This window comes from Athene noctua, chromosome 2 (assembly GCF_965140245.1).
Source record: "Athene noctua chromosome 2, bAthNoc1.hap1.1, whole genome shotgun sequence".
Taxonomy (NCBI): domain Eukaryota; kingdom Metazoa; phylum Chordata; class Aves; order Strigiformes; family Strigidae; genus Athene; species Athene noctua.
The window spans coordinates 41,661,439-41,686,936 of NC_134038.1; the positions used below are offsets into that span (position 1 = coordinate 41,661,439).

The 25,498-nt window shown below is 37.7% G+C and overlaps 1 protein-coding gene across 4 annotated transcripts in view; it reads left to right on the top strand.

Moving 5' to 3' along the window:
- The window catches only part of TOX (thymocyte selection associated high mobility group box), a 226,604-nt gene that overhangs the window by 64,610 nt on the left and 136,496 nt on the right, over positions 1-25,498 (top strand). The window lies entirely within an intron of this gene.

The following is a 25,498-nucleotide window of genomic DNA, read 5'->3' on the forward strand; positions in this document are numbered from 1 at the left end:
TCCCTATCTGTTGGGAAGATATTCTATTATAATGCCACCTAGGAATCTGAGTTCTGTAAACTGGGAGTTGCTTTCAGTAGTTTTCAGTAGCTACCTGCAGTGGGCAGTGAGGTTAGAAACATAACCTACCTTTATCCCAGTCACTTTAGTAAAACACATTTTACAGATTTCCTTGTGAGAGTGAGGAAGGCTCACCATAGGTTAATGTCAAAGCATTTTTGAGGTTGTTTGGTTAAAGGAAAATGAAGAAGCTAATTTTAGCACATATAGGGGGAGACAGGAAAGGGGAGAGAACTAGTTTATTTTAGGGTTGCATAGTATCTTGTTTTTCCTGGAAGAAAGGAAGGATGAGGAAGGTGGCTTCCTGTTCTTTAGACCAAAAGCTTGATGCATATTTTGCAGCATGTGGCAAGCAGCTTGTACAAAGCTTCTACGCCCCCTCCATGTTCAGGTTAAAGGGAGGGGAAAGAAGAGGCTGAGATCTTGGCTCTGTCTTCCAGAGAAGCAGTTGCTCTCTGTGCCTAGAACAGTTACATCTTAATGGGGCTACAGAAATCATAGAAGCACAGAATTATAGTGGTTTGGGTTGGAAGGGACCTTTAAAAATCATCTGGTCCAACCCCCCTGCCATGGGCAGGGACACCTCCCACTAGATCAGGTTGCTCAAAGCCCCATCCAGCCTGGCCTTGAACACTTTCAGGGAGGGGGAAGCCACAACCTCTCTGGGCAACATGTGCCAGTGTCTCAGCACCCTTATAATAAACAAATCCTTCCTTATGTCCAGCCAAATCTACTGTGTTTCAGTTTAAAACTGTTGCCCTTGTCCTGTCACTATAGGCCTTGGTAAAAAGTCTCACTCAATCTGTTTTATAAGCCCCCTTTGTATAGTGAAAGGTCCCAAAAAGATCTCCCCAGAGCCTTCTCTTCTCCAGGCTGAACAACCCCAACATTCTCAGCGCATCCTGGGGACAGAGGGGAGAGCATGGAGGAGACACATTCTGCTTTCCAGTCTGGTCCATGGAAGCACAGCAGCATGGTGCTCCTTGCTTTGGCTTGTGGCAAAGTCCCTCTGTGCCATTAAGTTTTGTAGCTGAGGCCAAATAAGTTTTAAAGAGAATGCACAAGAGAAGGTTGCTACAGCGTTGTCAACTTGGCCATATTATTCTGCCTACGGTAGCTAGCCAGATCATCTGATCTGTTGCTTTTGGTATTATATCTGAATATATCTCTGTGTTTTCTCTTAATCTGATTAAATTTTGCAAACTATGTTCATATGTATTTTAAATCTTTACTGGATATAATACGGGCAACATCATACCGAATAGTTAAATGGTGAGATTCTTCTGATTTTAAGTGAGTACTCTTCAAGTAGATCTAACATTGTCTTTGCAATTTTACAGTGATTTTTTAAAAAGTGCCAATTATACATGCAGATAACTTTTTAAAAAATTGCTTGTCGGGAATGTGATTTTTGATTTTTACTTTGTCCCATAGATTCCCAAAATTTAGTAGTACAAAAGAAATTTTGACTGTTTTTTGGTCAGTAATCATTTTGGTGTTGTTTTATACTTTTGACAGTCATTTGTATGCACTAAGCAAAAGGTGGATGAATGGCCTATTTCTGTCTGTTTTCATTACTGTGCTCTTTCTGTGTGTTCCATCTTATTCTCTGTATATGCCTACTGGGACATTAAAGATTCTGTAATTATTTCAATAAGATCAGGGTTATAGATTTTTTGTTCCACTTAGTTGTTTGCTAATAAACCTGCCTCTGTGCTGAAGGCTAACAAATTTCTTATTTAATACTGTATTTTTTTCACATGATATATTAGAGAACATTTTAAAAGGTCAAGATTCTGCAACTTACTCTTTTCCCTTGCTGTTGTAACAGTCTCAAGGTAGCTCCTTAACTGAAAACTCCAAAGTCATCATCATCCTTTTGAAAACATAAATATTAAAGCTGTTTTGTTTCTTATTTCAGAACTTGAAAGAAATCAGAACAGTTTGAGATATTGCAGTGCTTAAAGCCTAGAATGGTTTTAGCTCTAGTAGTATGTTTGTGGTCTCACAAATAAGAATAGGCTAAAGGAGCAACATAACTGGATAAACTGGAGCAGTGGAATAGTTCTTCACATATGTGCACAGGTTTTTCCCAAATACCGAGCTCTTTGACATCTGTGGTGTAAACCAACATTTTAAAACCATTTTCACCACAATGTTTCAGCCCAGGGTAGGGTGGAGGACTACGTAGGATGGTCCTGTCCCCTAACACTTCAGACCCATACCCAAAACTGAAACCTAGCTCAACAGTGCTGCCATTTTCAAAACACTCTTCAGCGTACTTTTCAACTTAAGTACCCCAGTGCCTAAAATTATACTTATTCTTACAAGCAGAAATACACATTTTTTACTAGTGCTGAGTCTTTCTCAGGCCTAAGTACTGTGAAATTGTGTGTCTGATGTCACTTGTATGTTAAAGAGGGATCCCAGATATCAAATTCACCTCTGGATTGTGCAGAGGCATTGATTTTCATGTTTTTCTGTAGCTGTGCAGCACTTGTCTTAGGAGGCAATTGACAGTTACTCAGACCATGCAAGACTCTGATTTATTATTTATTTATTTCCTGCGTGAAGCAAAACAATTAACATTGCTAACTGGACATTTTATCTGACTTTTTTTGCCTGCTTACAGTGACAGCGTGTCAATTACCTTCTTAAAAGACTATTTTATGTACCTGTGTAGAAGGGTGTTCTCAATATCTGCCTTATAATTCTCCTGCATGTATTTTTACTTAAATTTTGAACAGAGGACCTTGTGAACTGCTTTTGTCAAACCTTTTGGGGATCTGTGGTGAGTTTATCATGCATTGTATGCTTTATAGTGTAAACTGCTGTTAGTTCTACTCAACAGCTGAAGCAATTTAGCTAGCTGCTGCACAGGTAGATTTCATCTCTGCACTCTGGTCTTTCCTGAGACCAGATGGAGTTCTAGGACTTGACCTCAAAGGGAATTTTTTTACTACTTCTTGAGGACAGATTTCATATACCCTCAATCTTCAAATTATTATGTGTCCAGTGCTAGCAGACTGCAGGAAATGCTAAGTTTCTTTTGAGGATTCAAGACTCCACATGTTTCTGTAACTCTTAAGGCATTTCCCATCAAAAACTATACAGCTCTAGTTAGCACTTATCCATACAGGGCTGGAGTACTTCAGGGAAGGATGAAGACAAACTGGGCATAATCCAGGAACAAGGCAACAACAATTAAAGTTCTAGAATATTAACTCATGAAGATGAGAGATAATAGCCACTCTTAGCTTGTAAAAGTGATGGAGCAGAATGAAATGAAGTACTGCAGTAACTTCCTCACTGGAGGCTTTTTTCTTTAAAAAAAGGTTTGTTGGTAATCAGTTGGGAACTGTCCACATGTTCATTTAAGATGTGTATTACCATTATGAGCAAACAGTTAAAGGATGGGGGCATTATGAACATTTATCTCCTCTATGATAACAAAGGTGTTTAAATCAGGCATTTACTAGACTCACTGATTTCCCCCCTACACACACTTGCAGGGGAAAGGGAGAAGTTAGAGCTTTATAAGATGACCCACTGCTAGATAATAGCAGGGAGTTTTATGAGCAGTCTCTAAGGATGCAAACTGCAAATTTTAACACTTGGCTTTCTAACCCTGGCTAGGGTTTTGTTTACCTGACAAAACTTGTCATCTTGACTTTGTTACACTCTGAAGTACAGATGAGCTGCTACATATCATACTGGATAATAGATCAGCTTTTGTTGATAACTTTAATAAAAATCTGTAGTTTAGACGTAGATTTTTAAAATTATAAGGTACTGTTCTCAGACTGAACTCAGGCACACAGAGGCCAAGAAATTCATGCGAACAAACTTCTGCATCAGAACTTCTGTTTTGTTCATATAGTCTTAATTTAAAGGTTGTATTTATGGAAAATAGTTCATGTTGCTATGTAAATTGCTTCCATGGGATATTATTCTCAATTCTGTTCTGACATTCTGTTCCAAGTTTTAAAGTTTTGCTATTTCTGTGTTTATTTATTGATAAAGAATTCCTCAGTAGCACAGATTTCTTTCCTTGAGTTGATATTTGCAGTTTCTGTTAAAAGCATCTCATAACCTTATTTTCAATAAATCACTGAAAATGGGATTTGTGTACTCTGACACTCTGAATCATTTCTTTGGCCTCTGGTTGTTTCTTAATGCTTCAGGATATTACTTGAAGTGTAGACATGTCAGAAATGGACATGATATTCCAGTACTGGTCTTACTGGTGACTTGTTGCAGAGGTGCTAGCATTCCTTACTCCCTTGCTTATAATAAAACATTCCATTGTTCTTGCCTGCATGGCTCTTACCTACATTACTCTGGCAGTTCATGTGCAGGTGACTTTACATCATGATTGTTTTCCAGCCTGCCACTGTTCATTTATAAAAGTGACATGTACAAAACTGTGTTCAAATGCAGTTCAAATGAGTACACTTCCCAGATGCTTTTCTGTAGCTCATCTTCTCCATTTGCTGTTTACAACTTCATCTTTACATTCCCTCCAAATTTTACTGGGTGAGTGATAGAAATACTGCATAGCATCAGGTTGAGAACTTCATGCCTTGTAGCATTTCTCTGAATGATATTTCCCCATTTGCAATTTTTGTTAGTGATCTGTCACTTAGCAGGGTTTTGCGGTGTATTATGGGTTATATTGAGTTTGTACACTATTTTTAAAAATGTGGACTGAAATGTAAAGGATAAGAGAAATACAGCTATATTATGTCAATTCAGTCTTTGCTAGTCAGGCTTGTCATACATTATGGAAAAAAAAAAAAAAAAGGATTTTTGGGGAAGACTCTTTTTCTGTAAAATCAGATTCAATACCATTAGTTCACCTGCCCTTGTAGTATTTATTTTTGCATCATTTAACAGGCTTTGATGATTTCAGATTCAGGCTGTCTTGTCTTATCCTATTTATGCTTCTAAAATACTGTTACATGATATTATTTTTTGTCCCCAGTCCACTGGAACTTCTCCAGTCTTTCAAATTTTAGTTAAAAAATAAGTCAGGAGAGGGCTCCAAGATCTCCTGAGCCAATCCTTTCTGAACCCTTGAGTATAAGCTCTCCGATCCAGTGAATGTAACATGTTTTACTTCACTTCACTTTAGCTGTTTAGTAACCTGCATAGTTACAAAGGAAATCACAAGTGTGTAGTTGTCACAGCAAATGATGAATATATCACTTTCTGAAATATGTATTAGATCCACTTATCTTCTGTATCATAACTGATAATCTCATTATCAACTTCTGGGACCAGAGCTATGCCATTGCCCAGATTTCATTGGTTCATGACTCTATTTAACCATACAAGAAATTATTGTTTTCTTCAGACTGCTGGCTTCATAATCAATGGTCTGCATTTCTAAGTGGCTGATTTGCATTTACTTCTGTAAGCTTCCACATTTTCCTTTTTCCATATATGAAAGAAAAAATTGATCTAACTGCTTTTCCTCTCAACTTGAATGTTTTTTCAGAAAAAATATCATTCTTTCATGACTGCAGGATTGTGTGGATTTTATAGTCTGATTTTCAGTATTCTTCTGCATTAAAATATCTACTTTGCTCAGTTTTGTTTATAAGTGTCTTTAAAATTATTTAGGAACACTGACTTTTTATAAAGGAAAAAATATACCTCATACTCTTGTAATTGAAATTCATTTGTGAATGCTTTCTCATAAGCAGTCACCACTTTTAGGCAGTGATCAGGTTATTTTTATCTGTCGCACCAAGATCTAGTACAGAATAATTTTAAGTTGCTTGATTTATGTTTTATGTTGGGAATAGATCTGTAATTTTTAGACATTTCAAAAATAATTTATCAGTAGCATCAGAAGTCTACCAGCTTATGTCTTCAGCAACCTATGTGATTTTCTACATATTTAAACGTACTTCTAAGTAATTTTTAGAGGCCTGCTCCTTCTATTTTCTCATCTGTGTTGGCAGCTATAAAAGACCTGATATTGTTGTCAATCACATACAACTATCCCGAATTAGCCGGTAAGTCTTAAGTATGTAAATGATACCTTTAACGTGGAGTCCCACATTCTTGCTCCTACTGGCTGTCTTTCCTATTTAGGTTTCACTGATAAATTTCAGTCATGATTTGTCATGCCAGGTTCCAGTCTATGATATGATGTCAAATATTCTTTCACCAACACGTAACTGTAGTTTTTTTACTTCTCTTCATTGCTCCAGAATAATTTATAGCTTTCCTTAGTTTTGTTTGTTTGTTTACAATGATATTACTTTAGGTCTACACTTTATGGCTATGGATTAAGTAGTTCTTTAGCATTGCTTTTAGATGCTAAGATAAAGCTCTTCAGGCTCTTCAGTCTCTTGTTTTGAGGTGCAAGCAGAATTACTTAGAAAAATCAGGACTGTAGAAGTTCAATCATGAGAACAAAACAGTATTTTACAGGGGTTTTTTTTGGTTTAACTTGTGGTTGTTATGTAATGAAGAATATATATACAGACTCTTTCTCTTTGCTTAAAACAGATCAAGGTAAACAGTTGAAGCAGACGGAAACCAACTGTTTTTCCATTCACCTTATTATTGAGCTGTGGTTAAAAGAACTTCCTTTTTGGTACTATCAAAAAATCTCAACTAAAACTTCAGTTGAACATGGAGAAGAAATAGTCTTTTAGGGATGGGAAAATACATAGAGACAATTGCATTTGCCTAATGAAGGCTAAAAAGTATCATGTTAACTATGGTTTGCTAATTTTTCTGAATTATGCTTTGTAGTAGTATGCATGGCAGCAAATAGAAATTTTTTTTTATTCCTTAGCTTGTGATTTAATGTTGAAATTTTGATCTTACAAAATACTTCACATCACTGGTCACCACAGTTTGCAATTTTACCAATAGAAGTATAAAATAGAAATACTAAAGGAACTGAAAACAGGGAGTATATTAGAACATGAAGTGTGAAGCCCTGCCCCGTTTTAGTTGAGAGCAAAACTTCTGCTGACTTCACAGAGACCAAAATTTCAAACTAAGTTTGTAACTAAGTAAGAAAGCACAGCCAGCAGAGTATTTCTGGGTGATTGTTACATGCCTCGGGAAGTATTACAAGGCATGAAACTAAAGCATGCATGAATTTAACCACCCAAGAAGTGTAATAATCACCCGGGGATGGGGATGGAGGGAGGGGGAGGGGCTGAGTTCAGTTACAAAATCGATTTTTTCCCCTAAAAAAACCATACATTTGCTGACAGTTGTAGAGAAGGAAAGGACATCACATAAATCATAAATTTTCAGTGGTGCTTGGAGTTCCTGAGTTATTCTAGAATGATGGAGACAGTGAATAAAGTAAATAAAGAGGTGGGAGAGTGAGACCTGGGCCCCAAGTCCTCTGCTTCTAGGTGCAGAATCATCCTTTTTCTGGGCAGTGCATTTTTGGCCTAATTGATCTTGGGGATTTTTTGTGGGTTTGCTGTTTTGGGGGTTTTTGGTTTTTGTTTTTTTTGTTTGTTTGTTTTGGTTTGGTTTTGTTTTTTTTGTTTGTTTGTTTTTGGGGTTTTTTTCTGTACACAGCTTAAGCAGGGAAGGAGGAGAAACCCTTGTCCTTTCTTCCCTCTTCCTCCCACCATCCCCAGGATCTAAGTAACAATTTCAGAGATCAGTTGGAAGTTATTTCTTGCTATCAGTCCTGCCTAATTTCACACACTTATTCAGACATTGATATTAGCAGTTGAAGTGTCCTTACTCCCATTTTTCTTGGTGAAAAACCACATACATTTGCAGAAGAGCTGGTGTGCAGCCAGTGGTGGAAGGGAGGCCAGGTATCTAACGTTCATTGTGACAAAAATAAGCTTAAAACACCCACTTTCAATCTGACTGCTGAAGTTCATTTGTATAGATAGCTGCCAGTATCAACAAGCATTGGTGTGTGTGGAGAGCATGTGGTTAATCTGAGTTGGTGCATCCAAATGTAGTCATGGTTGCGTAATTTTCTTGTCAGGTTCAAGTGTTACATTTGTAGAACATCTTCTGCATTATACTTTAAAATGTGCATAATCCTTTCATTATTGAGAAAAAATGCCACATCAGTTCAGAAATAGAGGAAAGCAGATGCTTAATTTTGAGATGTGCTTGATTTATCGTTATTCAGGAAAGCCTTACATAATATACATAATATATAGTATTTAATATCCATAAGTACTTTCTTGAATAGAGGTGTTATAGCACTTGCTTGACAATAAGCACCTGCTTGCACACTTAGAAGTGTTTCATCAATATATACATATATACTTAATTCTTGTTCTGGAGGAGCATAAAACTGTTTACAGATTTAAAGTCAAGCATGTGCATAAGGGATTTCAGGTTTAGGGTTTAATTTGAAAAATATAAATACAAGTCTAAATTAAATTAAAGAACTGCATTCACATGATACTAAATGATTTGTATATCTTCACTACTAAGAATGTATCTGAAGCAGTAATTATCTTATGACAAGCATTTATCAACAATGATGCTAGCGTGTTCATTTGCCACTTGGTGGCCTTTGGTCAACAAAATGCTGAAAGAGAATGTGGTTAAAATAAAGTCCAGTACATAATTTTAAACATATTCTCTACAAAAGAGAGTTGTTGGAGGGGTTTTTTTCTTAATTTGTTTTGGTGTTTAGCATAGAAAGAAAACAGCTTTCCTGTTTAGCAAAGAGCAGCCCAAGACCAGCATGTTTGATTGTTAAGGTTATACTATATCAGCTAAAAACTACTCACAGACCTGCCTCTCTAATTCCATAGAGATTTCCACTGATTTCTGCTTTCCCTCTTATAACAGTCATTTTCAGAAATTACCACTAACAAATATCAAAATATGTTTGCCTGGAGTATTTGAGGACAATGGTTGGTAAGTCCCAAGGTGAAATAACAAAAATTTGTCACAACTTCCACAAAATTTAGCACCGTTACTTTATGGGTATGGATGTAATTAATTAGTAGGTCAGCAGAATGAAATGGTTCAGAAAACACTATTGTAATTTTTGAAAAAAAATATCACCAAGCTGAGAAATAGCAATGTTCAGCTATAATCAGCATTTTCAGTACTGTCCTTAGTAGTAGCGTTGAGAGTGCGGGGGCTGGTTTGAAGTTAAATGACTAAACCCTTTATCCTCAGCCTAGTTTTGGTCATGTTTCTGTGTTCTGGTAATTCTCTTGTCTAAAGTCACATATTTGCTGCTAAGGTTAGATTTTCAAATTACTTCATTTTAGACGTCTCCCCATTGTTCTTATTTCAACACATTTTCTATAATGCATTTTTATAACATCTGTTATTTGAGAGTTAGCTGGCTATTTGCTTCATTAGTACAGGGCAAGTGAAAGCAGTAGGTAAAGAGCTGCCTTTTTACGTCTATGCCTCTTGTTGTCTTTTTTTTCTTTAAAGTAATAAATTTACATTTTATAATCATAAACATGAAATTGAAGATGAAATCAGTTCTCAAAAGATTAATTCAGTCCTGCTCACAGCTGCGAAGACTGTGGAAATAAATATCATTTTGCAGTAACGTATTCCTGACAAAAGGCATAACAAAAGACTGATTTCTATTCAGAGATAGTGGGTATATTTATTTTGCATGTTGGGGGGAGGGGCTGTGGTCGACTGCTTGCGACCCTGACCTAGTTTTGTAGCTGCTTATTATTCAGCTATATGTTTGAGAAATCTCTGTAATTTAATTTGGCAACCTTTTCTGCATGTCTGCACCTAGCAGTAGGTGCTCTTAATATTAGTCGTGTCCCATGCTGAATCATATTTATTTAGAAAAAGGAAAATCCTAATGCACTCATAACTCAGAAAGAAACTGTTAATTGTTACCAGAGAACTGCCTGATTACAGACTGGATGTCTCATCCAGGGCCCTGCCATAATTAGTAACCACTGTTGACATTTAGATTTAAATTGAATTTTCTTCTAATTAAACCCAGAGGGGGTTGATCCTCTCAGATGTACAGGTTAATAAAATTAGTCAGAAACTGTTAAACAGTAAACTGAATTCTCCAAGAGAGCTTTCCCAGTGTATTGTTAGGAATTCTGTAATTAATATTCAAAGGATTCATTAGATTTGGAGTTGTCCTTTTTTGTTTTGGGTTGCATCTGGGTTTGTTGCAGTTATTTCTTTAATTAGGTCTGTTTACTTTTGATATCTACAGTAATACTAATTTCCATCATGTTTGTGCATGTGTAATTATAAGTGCTGTAGCACCATTCATCCATACTGTGCAACTGTTATGTGTAATAACAAGCTGCTTTTTTTCTGGGCACATTCAGTGAATAGTAATCCTAAAAACTAAAAGCAAGTGTGAAATGAATTTTAGAAATATAGCCTAGACTAACTCGTGCCTATTTGTCATCGTCATACAAATGTTAAAGCTGCCACAGGGTCATTTACTTCTTTATTCACCATTGTTTTTGCTGATCCTTCCCAAGCTTTTTGTTTAAATAGGATTATTTTTCTGATGCAATCTAGATGTTTGTATTTTTCCTATTGCTTTTTCAAGTACCATCAATTGGATTGAGATCCTAGCCTACATGAAATTAATCTGTGTTTTTGCTTTCTTGTCCTGCTCAAAGATTAAGAAGTTGAGTATGAAAACTATTAAGCATATGTTCCAGGAAATAGCAAGAATATCAGTGATGTGAGAAGTAGTGGCAGAAGTGCTATAATGAGATATTTGAACATTGAACTTTGAGAATATCAGAATTTTTGCAGAACTGCTCTGTGGGAGTAAAGTTTCTCTGACAAAGATCTCATAGCTGAACCCACTTGTGGTTTTTCATAGCTCATATGCAGAGCAAATCCAGTAAAATAGTATTGGGAACTGAGAACAATTTAGTACAAGTACTAAAAAATTAATACAAGTTTTACAAACAAAAGTGAGGAATGTATTTTGCCATTTAATGAGCTTCATGAAAGTTATGGTTTTGGTTTAAAACAATTTCTGGGCCACTGTAACTTTAAAATAGATGTTTTAGAGAAACACAAGATGATAAATGAAAATGTATAAGGAATGCTTTCCTGAAAGAAATGTTGAAATTCATAAAAGTTGTTCAATACTATGAAATTGAATTTACTCCCAAAAGGAATATCATTTCTGTCCCTTTCTCCTTAATCATGTAAGCCAAACAAACAAACAAAAAATCTAGATGACTTCATTTTTCTTGCTTAGTCTGATTAAATAAATTGGATTAGGTAAAGAATGCTTCTCACTCGGAATTGGCTTCAGATGGTACAAACCCACTAAAAATGTATGAAACAATTCACTGCACTGGTGTACAGCACTGGGTAAATTCATTTCTCCTTCAGGTTTGTTGTGCAGAAATCTCAAGGCATGTCAAACCAGAAGTGGTTGAAACTGTCAGGTCCAGAACTGCAAATTTTAAACCATTGAAAAGTGTTGTTGATGTAAATGAGGCTTTAATAAGAACAGTTTGTATGGATAACAGCTTCTGGACTCAGGTGTGGTTCTCAAGCAAACATCCAGCTGAAAAAATCTGAGTAAGAACAATAAAACAGAAAACAAACCTCTTTAGCCCACAGTCCAATCAGAGTCTTTACACTGAAAAGAGACTTAATATTACTATTGATTTTTCATGAAAGGTGTCTACTATGGTGATGGGCAGCAGTTCAGCTGAGATCAATAGGTAATTAAACCCCTGATGAGAACGCAGTCTTGACCTGAATTAAACTAAACTTTTGCAGTGGCCAAATCACTTTATCATGAAAATTTACCACAAAGTCTCAAAAATTATCTGTAATCACCTCCAAGCAGCCATATACTCGGTCATAACTTTGGCAGTGGAGTAGCCTTATTACATGGAAACAGAGCTTCCGTGCATGGATGAGACTATGACAACTGTGGTCCATTTATGAGACTGGTAGTGTCACTGATGGTCCCTAGTAAGTGATCTTAGATTTTCCCTCAGAATCAAGTACAAGCTTAACCACTGGCAGCAATATACATCTGAAACTAAATTTTGTTTCTTGTATAATTTTTAGATAACAAATTAGAAATAACAGGTTTTCAATGTCTTGACAGCTAGGCAAGCAAAAGCAGATGTGTGATCACTGGGGTTTTTTTAAACTATGTGCATCTCATCGGTGCCAGCAGGACACCAATAGAGACAGGAAAGAAAACAGTTGCCAAAGAAGCCAACAGTGTACCCAGTGTTTGGCATGAAATACGTCAGGTCAACCAACAGTAGTCAGGAAATGTAGAAAAGTCCATGTTTCCTAGTTTACAGATGGTTTCAGCAAAACGCAGACTTAGTCACTGTATTAAAGGCTTCTGCCAACTGAGTAAGGAAGAGACCGGGCAGCGAGGAACAGGCATTGTATTTGGGGTGCTACAACCTGGCCTAGCACAGGTCATGGCGGCCCATTTGCAAACAACTCAGCTACAGGGAAGCCAAGGGTGGGTTAACTAGGCTGGATTGTGGAAAGCCTAGATCTTTGCTCACACAGTCACCGCAAATTGCAGATTTCAAGGAGAGAAATATTCTGTTTGCATGGCCATATGTGGTTGCATGAGGAAATGTGGTGAGACGATGCCAAGGCTTTTTGGAGAAAAATGGGCTAGAAATTGCTAAAGACAAATAGCTGAGGTTCTTTCATGAGCCTTTCACTGGAAACCATCCTTATTGCTTGCTGCCTGTATATGTAGATTTCTGAACCTGTTGCAGTGATATAAAGAACAAAGAATCAGTTTTCTTACTGTTACTTGTTCTTACTGTCTAACAGTATAACTTTTTTCTTCTTTCATTTTTCCACATGGTTTTGACAGATGGAAAATTAAATAAGTATTCAGTGAATAAACTTGTTAAATATAGTACTGTTTTCAAAGTAAGCCTTTTTTTTTCTTTGTTTGGGATATCATTTGAGATACTTAAGTTATAAAGGAAGTTGTTTTTTTCTGGATAGTACACAACTACTGCCACATAAACATAAAATCCAAACCTCCTTCAGTTTATCTGTTTCAGTCAAAAAAACACATTCTAAATCATCTGCCAAGGATTTTTTTTTTTTGTGAAACAATAATCATTACTGGCAGTATTCTTTATCATCCAAATAATGGGGTGAACAAATGTAGAAGAAACGTTTAAGTCATTGAAATTCATTTTTAAATTACAATTAATCTGTTAATAATGCTTCTTAGTGTAAGTAGTTCCTAGGTTAATGCTTATATTGTGAACTGGCAAAGAATAGCCATTATGTTGTATACCAGTTCTTTTATCTCAGATGTGAGTTGTCTGTTCCCTAGGTGCTCCCAGTCAGCTGATATTTTCTGTTAGGTAAATATTTCTCAACTGCAGATTTTTGCATGAAAACTGAGGAACATATTCTATGTTTACTCTTTGTCTAAAGATTTCATTTATGTCAGTAGGAGTTCAGTGTATAGCATGAGGACTGTATATTTCTCTAAGTACTTGTGAGAAACATCTCTTTTATACACTAATAGATTTGTCACATAGTAATTTGTTTTTCCAGTTATATGATAGTTCTACCAATGCAGCAACAAAATGGAAATAATAAAGATAACCTGTAATGCTAGATAAATTACATTTGATATACCTTTTTCTTTTTATCCTCAATTTCCCATCATGGCTCACTGTTCAGCCTTTATTTTGCCATTGAACAATTACTTGTGCAAGTAAGCACATTGGCCACAATGGGATTACTTGCATAAGTTTTTATGGGTAGGAGAGGGCTGCCCAGTGTCGCTGTTGGCCTTTTGTCACAAGGTGCAAGTTCTCCTAATGAAGGTGGTGGGGAGATGTTCCTGAATAACAGAGCTCCAGAGTTCATTCAGGAGAAAAAGTAGCAAGTCTGTTCGTTCCGTTTTTCTCTGACACAGCTGTGCCCCCTCCTTCAAATAAGTTTTTGTTAATAGTAGCTGCAAATGGAACAATGTATGGAAGAATTGCTCTTCCACTTTATGGACAGGAGGATTTGCCATGGAACTAAGTTTGCAAGCAATAAGGGACTCAGTAATGCAAAGTACCTTTGCCTTACTCTGAGAATTCAGAGATAATTTTTAGCGCTGTATATTAGGAAGGAACTACGGAAGCTGGTGATGTTACAAGATTTATTCTTGTAGCTTGAGTAGGTGACTTCCTTGATGCTTTTGCGTTTTCACAGATCCAGTGTTAGATGGAGATTTCCAGAATCACTGGGGTGTCTCTAAGATTGGTGTTTATAAATTCATTCAGCTGCCATCAAAGATATTTACCAACCTGTTACAGTTTGAAGCAGCTAAAGTTTGGGAAATAGTGGATATTTATGGAAATTATTGGAGCTGATCTATAAAATCTTTTGAAACATCTATCTAGGAGAACTTTCTGGAACTACAAAGTCAAAAAAACACAGGTATTTTTCTTTAAGAATGCCATTGTGACTGTCCCTTGTGAAAGAGGGCGATTAATACACATTTGTGCTATCCAGTCAAATACAGAAACAAACATCCAGACATATGGTAAATTTTTCCAGTGAAAGTAAAAGTTTTACAATACTCCTACTTCTGATAATGTTAAAGTTAGTATTTGAAGGTTTTTGATATCCAATTACAATATATAAGACATCTCTTTATTCTTAGAAGATAGGCAGAGAGGCAAGGTGTATATAGTGTGGTAATATATGTTATTGGAATTAATTATGTAATTAGCTTTCAAAAAAGCAGGTTATTCAGCAGGTTAATAAATATTTTCAGGTACAGACCTATCCTGTTATACAATCATAAAGTAAATGGTGCTTTCTCTTTGTAGTTTTATGTGTGTCTGTGCATCAGATATTTTGAACCTTTTGAGTGTCCCCCTGTTTTACTGAGTTTCAGTAAGAACTGAGAACACTTTGCATGTCCTCAAGAAGCATTCAGCAGTTGGAAAAGAGGCACTTTAGTGGAGAGAGATAAGATCTGCTTATCTGCTTTTATGTGCATGCGTGTGCGCACACACACGCCTTCATTTCCTTTATGGTTATGTATGTGTATGTGCGCATGCACATGACAAATCAAGATTTTACGTGGAAATGTGTGAAAAAACGTTGCCTTTCTAATCTTGCTATGAGCTAGACCATATGACTATGTTAGAGAGTTGGAAAGAACCTCTGGTGCAAATGTCTGAAATCTGATTTAGCTTTCTAGGCTTCTTGGCTGACAGCACACTGTATTTTGGGAATGTACAAGCAAGTATTTAGTAAGAAAGACACACGAAATGGGATAAGTTCTGGACACCACTGCAGCTGAATCCCTGAAGTGTTTCTGTGAACTTGGATTTATAAAACCAAAGTGCAATGGCTGTATAATACAAAGGCTGTAGAAATTAAATGGGTAGGGAGGCAAAGTCAGTGGGCAGTGTACATGATAGCTCATGCAGACAATACTGTGCTATAGTGCAGAAGAGTTTGCTATAAGATTTCGATCACCAGTGCATCAGAATATGCCATATGGCTGCCGGTATATGCTTTGAAGGATAGATAGCACATTTGGCCACAAAATGCAGGGGCTGTCCCTGGGGTCAATTACAGGTAGAATGAACAAAACAGGGTGTTTCTGGCAGCAGACTGGGGTAGGCAGTACTGCTCACACTGTACTGGCATTTGGACGTATTTCCAGGAGCGCTCCTGAAGTGCACTGTTGAGGGCTATGTTTCTGCAAGTTCACAAATGTACATGTCTGACGTAACTATTCAATTTGCAGCTTGGGGATGACTTCCCCTCTCCATTAGAAGGTCCATATACCTGTCTGGTGAATAACTGAGAGGTGATGTTAAAATTTAGAAAATAGCTTAAGGAAGTAAAATTCAAGAAACAGTCACTTAGAGGGGAAGGGAGGATGACAGAACCTCTTGTAACATTCATACTAAACTCACAGTAGGATCAATTCATTTAGACTGTTTTAAGAACTGGTTGTCATCAGAAAACTGTTAACCAATTCACTATTAAAGCATTTTTTGCTTTAGTATCATTATTTGAGTGAAATTCTGCATGAGAAGGCTTCTTTGATATTTGTGATGAGTGCATGCTTGTGAAATTGATTCCAGTCTGTATAATAGCCTGATGGTGGAAGCTTGGACACTGGTTTTCCAAGTGCAAGGCATTTGTCCTTCCCAGCAAAGGAGGCAAGCTCAGAGAACTTCATAAAATTCTCGCGGTAAAGTAAAACAAACATGAAGGAAATATGCTTTTATCTTCATGTACATTAGGAAAATGATGCATCCTGGAAATGGGAAAAGCTGTTTCCTGCTCAGCCTGGGCTTTGGCTCTTTAATGTATTGCTCTGTTGTCGCTTTCTGCTTCCTAGCAGTTACCCATGTGTGGTATGCTGCAAGTTCATTATGTCACTTGTCATGGTGGTGTGTCTATTCCTTACATTTTCATTAGCCATATAAATGTTTTATTTCTACTGCAAAAGCTAATACTAAATACTAGTGGTTAAAATAATTCACCTCCTTGGGCTTTATCATATACAAAAAATACTCAAATCCTAATGCATGTTGTGATCTCTTAGGTGCTAATAATAACAAAATATGCCACTTGTGATAGTCATGTTCTCACTTCATAATTAAATGAAGTAAATCACTGAAGATTTGAAAAACTGTTTTAGTACTTTATGCAAATTGAATATTGGCTTGAATACTAATTAAGTTGACAAAGTAGCTATAGGAGGCATTTCTTTCAAGGAAGGATCAAGATACTTCATACCGTTTTCTTTGGTGAGGAGTGATGCGTGGAAAAATTACCGAGTACAGTGATCCCTGATATTGGTGTTGAGAAATGCTTATATACATTCTTCATTAGTGTGAATGCACGTATGGTGATACTCAAACAGGATTTTACAAGTATTTGAAAAGCGTAAATATAAGTTATGTCTTTTTCTTGTATTTTCACAATTTAAAATGACAAATTTCAGTCCTCAGAATCTCCACAAAACACTGCAGGGGAAGGGGTGGGTTTGGGAGAGCACTTAAAGTCAGTGCAGTGAAGGGGAAAAAAGATAAAGCTGGAGAAAATTGCTGTTGACTGGAATCAAACTACACTAGTTGCTTACAATTGATTGTGTGTTGTTCAACCACAAAGATAAATTAGAACATAGAATACTGCAATAGAAAAGTGGTTTAGATGTCATAGAGACAGTATGACTATTTTTATCTCTCAGTTGTAAACCATAGCTTACAGTGGCTGAAATGACATTGAACTGTTTTTCTCTTTGATGATTTACAGCCTGTGTAGTGCGTTTGTAGGAGCAGATGTCACGTTTTATGTATTTGAAAGTGTCAACACTGATGACTTATGTCTGAAGATTCTGTGCATGAATCAATAGAATGTAGTGATTTCCATTTCTTAAAAGAGTTTTTTCCGACATAATAAAAAACACATAGTGAATTTTGGTCATTATAATGCTACTCTTGAACTCTTTTTTTTTTTTTTTTTTTCCCCTCTGTATTTTACACTACCAGGAGAGTGTTATTTTGCAAAATCCATTTCCCTTCTCACCCCATAAGCACAAATAGCTATGGGTAAACTGTCTTCTCTTTTACTAAACCTGTTTAATTTGGAAAGTGTACAATATAATTCATTTTCTTTTCAGAAATGAATGATCAAAAAATTTGGATGAATTGATAAAAGAAAATGCATCGAGGTTATCTTACTAAGAGTTATATGAAGCAAATCTAGACAGATCTCATCTCCCCAGCCTTCTCCCATATTTCAGAATACTATCTGAAAAATTTGGGAAGAAGTACTTGTCATCCCATTAAAACAAAAAGTCAAATTTGCATTTAAATGAAAAATGTATCAATCATTTAGCATCTGCAAACCTGGAAGTTTTATTTTATTCTTAAAAAACAAACAAAAAAGCCACATAAGACTTTAGCTTGCATATGTACAATACTTTTTGTGTGTGGAGGGATTTCTTTATTAAGTCATACACTCCTAAAAGTATGTAAGAATGTACTAGTTTCATTTGATGTTTTTAATTCTATATGTGGAAAGTCTGCCAGTATAGGTAGGAATTTGTGTGTAAATAAAGGACAGAAAATTGCTTTTTAGAATTTTATTGATACTTCTGTATTAAAAACAATGGGCCAGGTTTGATCTGTGCAGGTGTTGGGACACGCATTAAAGTTTTGATTTGAAAATGTCCTTAAAAAACCCAATTTTTTACATCTTCCTAATTCCATATGTTCCACCTATGAAAACTTAAGTTGGAGCCTGAGTTTCAAAAAGGTCTTTCAGTTTCTGCAGCAGGATTCCTTTTCCTTATTTTGCACCTCAAGTACTTCCCTCAGAGCATGTCTTCACAGTGGAAAGTTTCTTACTTCATACATGTGAGAAGGTTTATTATGGGCCCTGACCTTTGGGTTTGACTCCATCTGTTCAGCCAGTCCACTCTGCAGCCACATGTGGGTTTGCAGACTGCCGAGAGGGCTAAGGGATGCTTCTGGAAAGGCAGTATGCTTCTCCGCTTTGCGTACACAGAATGAAAGTCTGAATGTAAAGGAGATACTTCATATCTAGATCTCAGCTGGTGCCTCTTACCTATCTTCATCAAAGAGTTGTCTTCCACAAGGGAGAAATGGAGCGTGGAGTTGTGATTTCAGTTTGAACTGAAGGCAATTCAATTGCACAAGGAAAGATCTGGTGCTTTTAATTTTGGCAGCAAATGTGTTTGCTTTTGAGTGACTGCCATAATACGCACGGAAGCTAAGAGTTTTCCTGATGGGTGATTATTGTATGATGTCACATGTTAATTACATGAACACATTTTCTTGTTTTTGGCAGCACTGTGGCCGTGGATTATTGGTGTCAAAAGTGCTGCCTAGCACTGCAGGAGATCAGGGAAACTGATAGAGCATTTCGTCACATTTCCTCAAACCTCTCTATTGCAATTCAGTATAACATTATTATACTGACAGCCTTACAGAAATATGAGTTACAGTAAGGATACTGAAACTGCTATGCCACAGTGCATTTAATAGCAGTGGTAATTATTACCATGGAGCTCCTGTGTTGTGCTAAGTGTTTAACAGGTTGCTGCCCTGAGGAACTTGGAGCCTTCATGGTGCTCATGACAGACGGTCAAAAATGTGAATCAGCTTTACACAGAAAGTGTCAAATCCCTACAAGCAGAACATATAAATTGTTTCCTCCACTACACTAGGCATTCCCCAGTCTGCCTGAGGTGTCTGTCATTAGCTGGGGCTTGATCCTGGCCGAGCTGAGCTTGCACAGTAGCAAGCCCTGAAATAAGACCTAGTTGAAGAATTATCCTTCTAATTCTAGACTTGTGTTTCCCAACTTCAGAGCTGTAACACAGATGGTCTTTCCTGATTTTTATATTATCTTTTATAGACATAACTAACTGTGGATTCTCATCATTTTCTTCAACAAAAGCTTATCCTTTTTTCATCAGAAATGTCTGCAAAAATGTTGAATGCCTGGAAACCCAAATATGGTGCTCTAGGGATATTTGGAAGTTAAAATTAATGTACCTTGCTTCCTTGTTTTCATTTGTGCATTAATTTCAGAACTCTGAAGTCCAAAGTTAACATTATACAGTTTCTGTTGCCACCAACCTTGGCTCATACTGGGAGATGTCTTTCAGTTAAGAAAGTCAGTTTCTGCACAAGAGTTGTGAAACAGCATCTCCAGCAATCACTCTAGTGATTTTTACAGTTAGGAAATTTATTTTTTTTTTCTAGGGTTTGAAGTTTTCTAAAGGGAGAGGCCATGGATTGATTTACATGACACTAGACTTGCTGGCAACAGATGGGGTACACCTGTCTTAAAGAGGGAAAAGGATCCTTGCACGGGAGTTATCAGGGCTCACTGAAAGAGTTTTAAACTAGATTTGAAGGGTGCAAGGGATAAAACCAGGCTTGCTAGAGATAAGCCTGGGGGCATCATGCCAATGTTTGAGGGACAGTGTGCTAGTGAGGTCCTTCAGTCTGCTGTCGTAGATGAGGTAGGGGATGGAGATCCATGCAGGAACAAAGACAAAGGGTAATTGATGTGTTAGAAACCACAGAAGTGCCTGAGAATGGTCATACAGGAATTAGGGCTTCTCCCCTCAAAATGGTGGGAGATCAATAGCCCAACTGAAGTGAATCTACACCAGTGCAACAAACAGGAGGAACTGGAAGCTATTGTGCAGCAAGCAAACTGTGATACAGTTGCCATCACAGAAACATTGTGGGATGACTTGCGCAGATGGAATGCTGCAATGGATAGCTATAAACTCTTCAGAAGGGACAGGCAAGGAAGGAGAGGTGGTGGGGTAGCCCTGTGTGTTAGGGAGTGTTTTGACTGTCTAGAGCTTGATGATGGTGAAAGCGTTGAGTGTTTCCGGGTAAGAATCAGGGGGAAGGCCAACAAGACAGGTATGATGGTGGGAGTCTGTTATAGATCACCAACCAGGATGAAGACACAGATGAAATATTCTATGAACAGCTGAGAGAAGTCTCACAACCGCTAGCACTTGTTCTCGTGGGAAACTTCAACTTACCAGTTGTTGGCTGAAAATATAGAATACAACAAAGAGAAAACAGTTTAGGAGGTTTCTGGAGTGTGTGGAAGACAATCTCCTAACAGAGCTGGTGAGTGAGCCAACTAGGGAAGGCACCCACCGAACCTGTTGTTCATGAACAGAGAAGGACTTGTGGGTGATGTGATGTTTGTCATGGGCACAGCAATCAGGCAGTGATACAGTTTACTGTTCTTGGAAAAGGAGGGGGTCAGCAGAACTCCCACATTAGACTTCCAGAGGGCAGACTTCAGCCTGTTTAGGAGCCTGGTTGACAGAGTCATTTGTGAGGCACTCCTGAAGGGCAGAGGAGTCCAGGAAGGTTGGACATTCTTCAAGAAGGAGATCTTAAAGGTGTAGGAGCAGGCCATCCCCATGTGCTGAAAGATGAGCTGGCAGGGAAGAAGAACAACCTGGATGAACAGAGAGCTTTGGCTGGAACTCAGGAAAAACAGTTTATGACCTTTGGAAGAAAGTGCAGGCAACTCAGGAGGACTACAAGGATGTTGTGAGGCTATGCAGGGAGAAAATCAGAAAGGCCAAAGCCCAGCTAGAACTTAATCTGGCTACTACCATAAAAGACAATAAAAAATGTTTCTATAAATACACTAGCAACAAGCATAGGGCTAAGGAGAATCTCCATCCTTCATTGAATGCAGGGGAAAATACAGTGACAAAGGACGAGAAAAAGGCTGAGGTACTTAATGTCTTCTTTGCCTCAGTCTTTAATAGTAAGACCAGTTGTTCTCCAGACACCCAGTCACCTGAGCTGGAAGACAGGGATAGGGAGCAGCAGGAAGCACCCATAAAGCAAAGGGAAATGGCTGGTGACCTGCTACACCACTTAGACACACACAAGTCTATGGGGCTGGATGGGATCCATCCAGGTGTATTGAGGGAGCTGACAGAAGTGCCATTGTTTATCAGCAGTCCTGGCTAACCAGGAAGGTGCCAGTTGACTGAAGGTTAGCAAATGTGATACCCGTCTACAAGAAGGGCCAGAAGGAGGATCCAGGGAACTACAGGCTTGTCAGTCTGACTTTGGTGCCTGGGAAGGTTATGGAGCAAGGCATCTTGAGTCCCATCACATGGCATGTACAGGACAACCAGGTGATCACGCCCAGTCACGAAGGCAAGTCCTGCTTGACTAACCTGATGTTCTATGACAAGGTGACCTGCCTAGTGGATGAGGGAAGGACTGTGTATATTGTCTACATAGACTTTAGTAAAGTACCACAGCATTCTCCTGGAGAAACTGTCTGCTCATGGCTTGCACAGGTGTACTCTTCACTGGGTGAAAAACTGGCAGGATGGCTGAGCTCAGAGTGGTGGTGAACGGAGTTAAATCCAGTTGGCAGCTGGTCACAAGTGGTGTTCCCCAGGGCTAAGTACTGGAGCCGGTTCTGTTTAATATCTTTATCAAGTGATCTGGACGAGAGGTTGAGTGCACCTTCAGTAAGTTTGCAGATGACACCAAGCTGGGTGGGGGCATTGGTCTACTTGAGGGTAGGAAGGCTCTACAGAGGGATCTGGACAGGCTGGATTGATGGGCTGAGGTCAACTATATGAGTTTCAACAAGACTAAAAATGCCAGGTCCTGCACTTGGGTCATAACAACCCCACGCAACACTACAAGTTTAGGGAGGAGTGGCGGGAAATCTGCCTGACAGAAAAGGACCTGAAGGTGTTGGTCAACAGCCAGCTGAATGTGAGCTGGCAGTGTGCCCAGGTGGCCAAGAAGGCAAATGGCATCCTGGCCTGTATCAGAAATAGTCTGGCCAGCAGTACTAGGGAAGTGATCAACCCCTGTACTTGGCACTGCTGAGGACAGATCTCGAATACTGCATTCAGTTTTGGGCCCCTCACTACAAGAAAGACATTGAGGTGCTGGAGCCTGTCCAGAGAAGAACAACAAAGCTAGTGAAGGGTGTAGAGCCCAAGTCTTATGAGGAGTGGATGAGGAAACTGAGGTGGTTTAGCCTGAAGAAAAGGAGCCTCAGGGGAGACCTTATTGCTCTCTACAACTACCTGAAAGGAGGTGGGTGTTGGTCTCTTTTCCCAAGTAGCAAGCAATAGGACAGGAGGAAATGGCCTCAAGTTACACCAGGGGAGGTTTAGATTGGAAATTAGGAAAAATCTCTTCACCAAAAGGGTTGTCAAGCATTGGAACAGTCTGCCCAGGGAAGTGGTTGAATCATCATCCTTTGAGGTGTTTGAAAGACATGTAGATGTGGCGCTTAGTGGTGGACTTAGTAGTGTTAGGTTAGCAGTTGGACTCGATGATCTTAAAGGTCTTTTCCAACCTAAACAATTCTATGATTATGAAAAAATAGGTAGTATGGACAATGATTTCTTTTTCTTTAAGTGTTTCCGTGAGAAGATCTCCTCTAGCTTCACACAGTCCCCAGTTCAACAGGGGGTGTTTGAGATCAGGGTGGGCACAGAATTTCCTTCTTAATATTCCTTTTTCACTGAGCATGCTCCATCCTCAGGAAGCTGTTCCACATGCCAATTAAATTGTAAGGGTACTGTTTAGCCACATACTAACCTATACCAGAGCTCAAGGTTCACATTCAGAGTTGACGTGCTCTCCCTTCTTTTCCAAAGATAGAGGAGACCTTCCAGTGACTCTTGCTAATAAAGCTGATCATTTCATGTTTATTATTACTATAGAAAACAGAAAAGTATAATCTCACTAGATTACTTTATGTGATAACTCAATATTTGTGCAATTTGATTTTTAGCAGAGCTGGGACTACAACTCACATGTCAACCATTTAGGCACAGAGTGCTTGCAAAGCTATCATTAATGTGATCGTATTAAATTTGTGTCAGGCTCACCACCCCCCACAAATTCTTGTTTTCATCATTTGGCAGATAGTCATATAAAGGAATAAAATGTATATTTTGTCTCCCTCTATAGGTTGATCTGCACACAAAATAAGAGCTATCACTTTTTTTCAAGTTAAAAGTTCACTTGGTTTTACTGTTTTTCAAATTTCTACTATGGTTAGAACTTTGGTACTGATTCAGACAAAGCTTGTTTACTGTTATGGCTTGAAGGTGATTATAAATCGTTTCCTCTTCTCTGCCCTGGTTTTATTCATTAATGTATCATAGCTAACTGAGTACTATTTATCTGCCTGCCTTCTGCCTTGCACAGTGATGAGCTGTTCAATGAACACAACAAAAATATTGAAGAATGGTTGTTCATGAAGGCTGAATTCTGTCTTGGGGTCTGCCAGAATGCACCCTGGGCATATCCTAACAAGACTACAGAATTCACAAAAGGGAATCATCATCACTAGGCTTTCCAGCACCATTTATTTAATTTTCAGGGCTTATCAGTGATATTATTCTCATATAATTAAAAAAAAAAAAATATTGTGATACCAGCTTTTAAACCAGCTATCAGTGATTCTCTTTCTATAGCATGCTGAATAACATCTCCAATAAATATGGGTTCTTTTCTCCTTGACAGCCTTGGATGGTCTGCCTTGTGGTGAGACTAAGCCAAGAAATGCATTCCTAGCAGTTGCAAAGGCTGTTTAGAAATGAGGATCAAACCATTACATGGGTCTTATTCAGAGTAACAGTAGCAGCAAGCTTGTGTGTTAAGCTGGAGAAGTGCATAGGTCATTCTACCTAGTTCTAACTAGAATGCAAATGTGTGGCACTGGCAAAAGTACAAAGATATTGCTGTAAATGAGTTGATGATTGAATGAGCATGTTGAATTTAGCCAAACTGTAATTTAGTCCTCACGATCCATTTTGTTTTGGGTCCAGTTTCCACTTGCAGTAATGAAAATGCTATCGTTTCAACACTGTACTTGTATATTCTTGTTATTCCAAGGACTAATTATTAAAAAAACATATTTTGCATTCTTCCAGAGAAAAGAGCTGCAAAACTGAAACCTAAGTATTTTACAGTATATTATCTGTTAATTTCAGTTTAAATTAAAAATGTATTAAAAATAATGCAAAATCAATTGCATACTTGTTCAAATTACTTAAATACAATTTTTCTGTACAAGAAATAGGAACTGAAAATACTATAACAGTTAATGCAAATTTAGAAATCCATAAAATTATTCAAGAATATGTTCACAAGAAGTTTTTGTTATGGAGGCAAATGTTTCCTGTATTTTCATTGGCATAATTATGTGAAAAGTTTAAAACTGTGTTATTCGGGATTGAATGTATAGTGTCAAATTCAGGAGTTATTTTGTGTTATTGAGTCCCAACATATCAAATTCATGAAATGTTGGGGATGTGAAATGAGCTGATTTACAGTGTTCTGTATCTTATTAAATTTATGCATACTATTCTGGTTTTCAGCATGTTTTATTTATACAGGAGAGATCCACTGTCAAATTGCTATTTCTAAGACTTAACATGAAAGCCTGTATTTTCATCATTCAAACAGAAAAAATACCTAATATTTTAAAATAATTAAATATTTTCATCCCTAGCAGTATTGTGTTTCTGAACAATTAAACTGTCCATTTTCATTGCCCAAAATGCAATTTAGCAGAGAATATTAAGTGGAAAGCAGATATACGTTTTTAAAGATCAGAAAATCTACTTCAAAAACCTGATGTTAAAACATGCGTATAATTGCATCGTGATGCATATTTCCTGGATGTAATCTTTAGCAGTAAGACAGTATAAGGGGAAATCCATATTTCTCTGATAGCCTATAGCACTGCAAGGCCACCCAAGGTGGGTGGCAAATGGGTACCTTAACTTTACTGCTCCTAGTCTAGAGCAGTAGACTAAGCTACTAGAGCTACACTAACAAAAACTGCAGCATCAGGCGAACAGGTCTGTGGAATGAAACAGATGGTGCCAAGGACCAGGAATGAGTTTGCTGCATTTTGTTGGTGTGTTTGT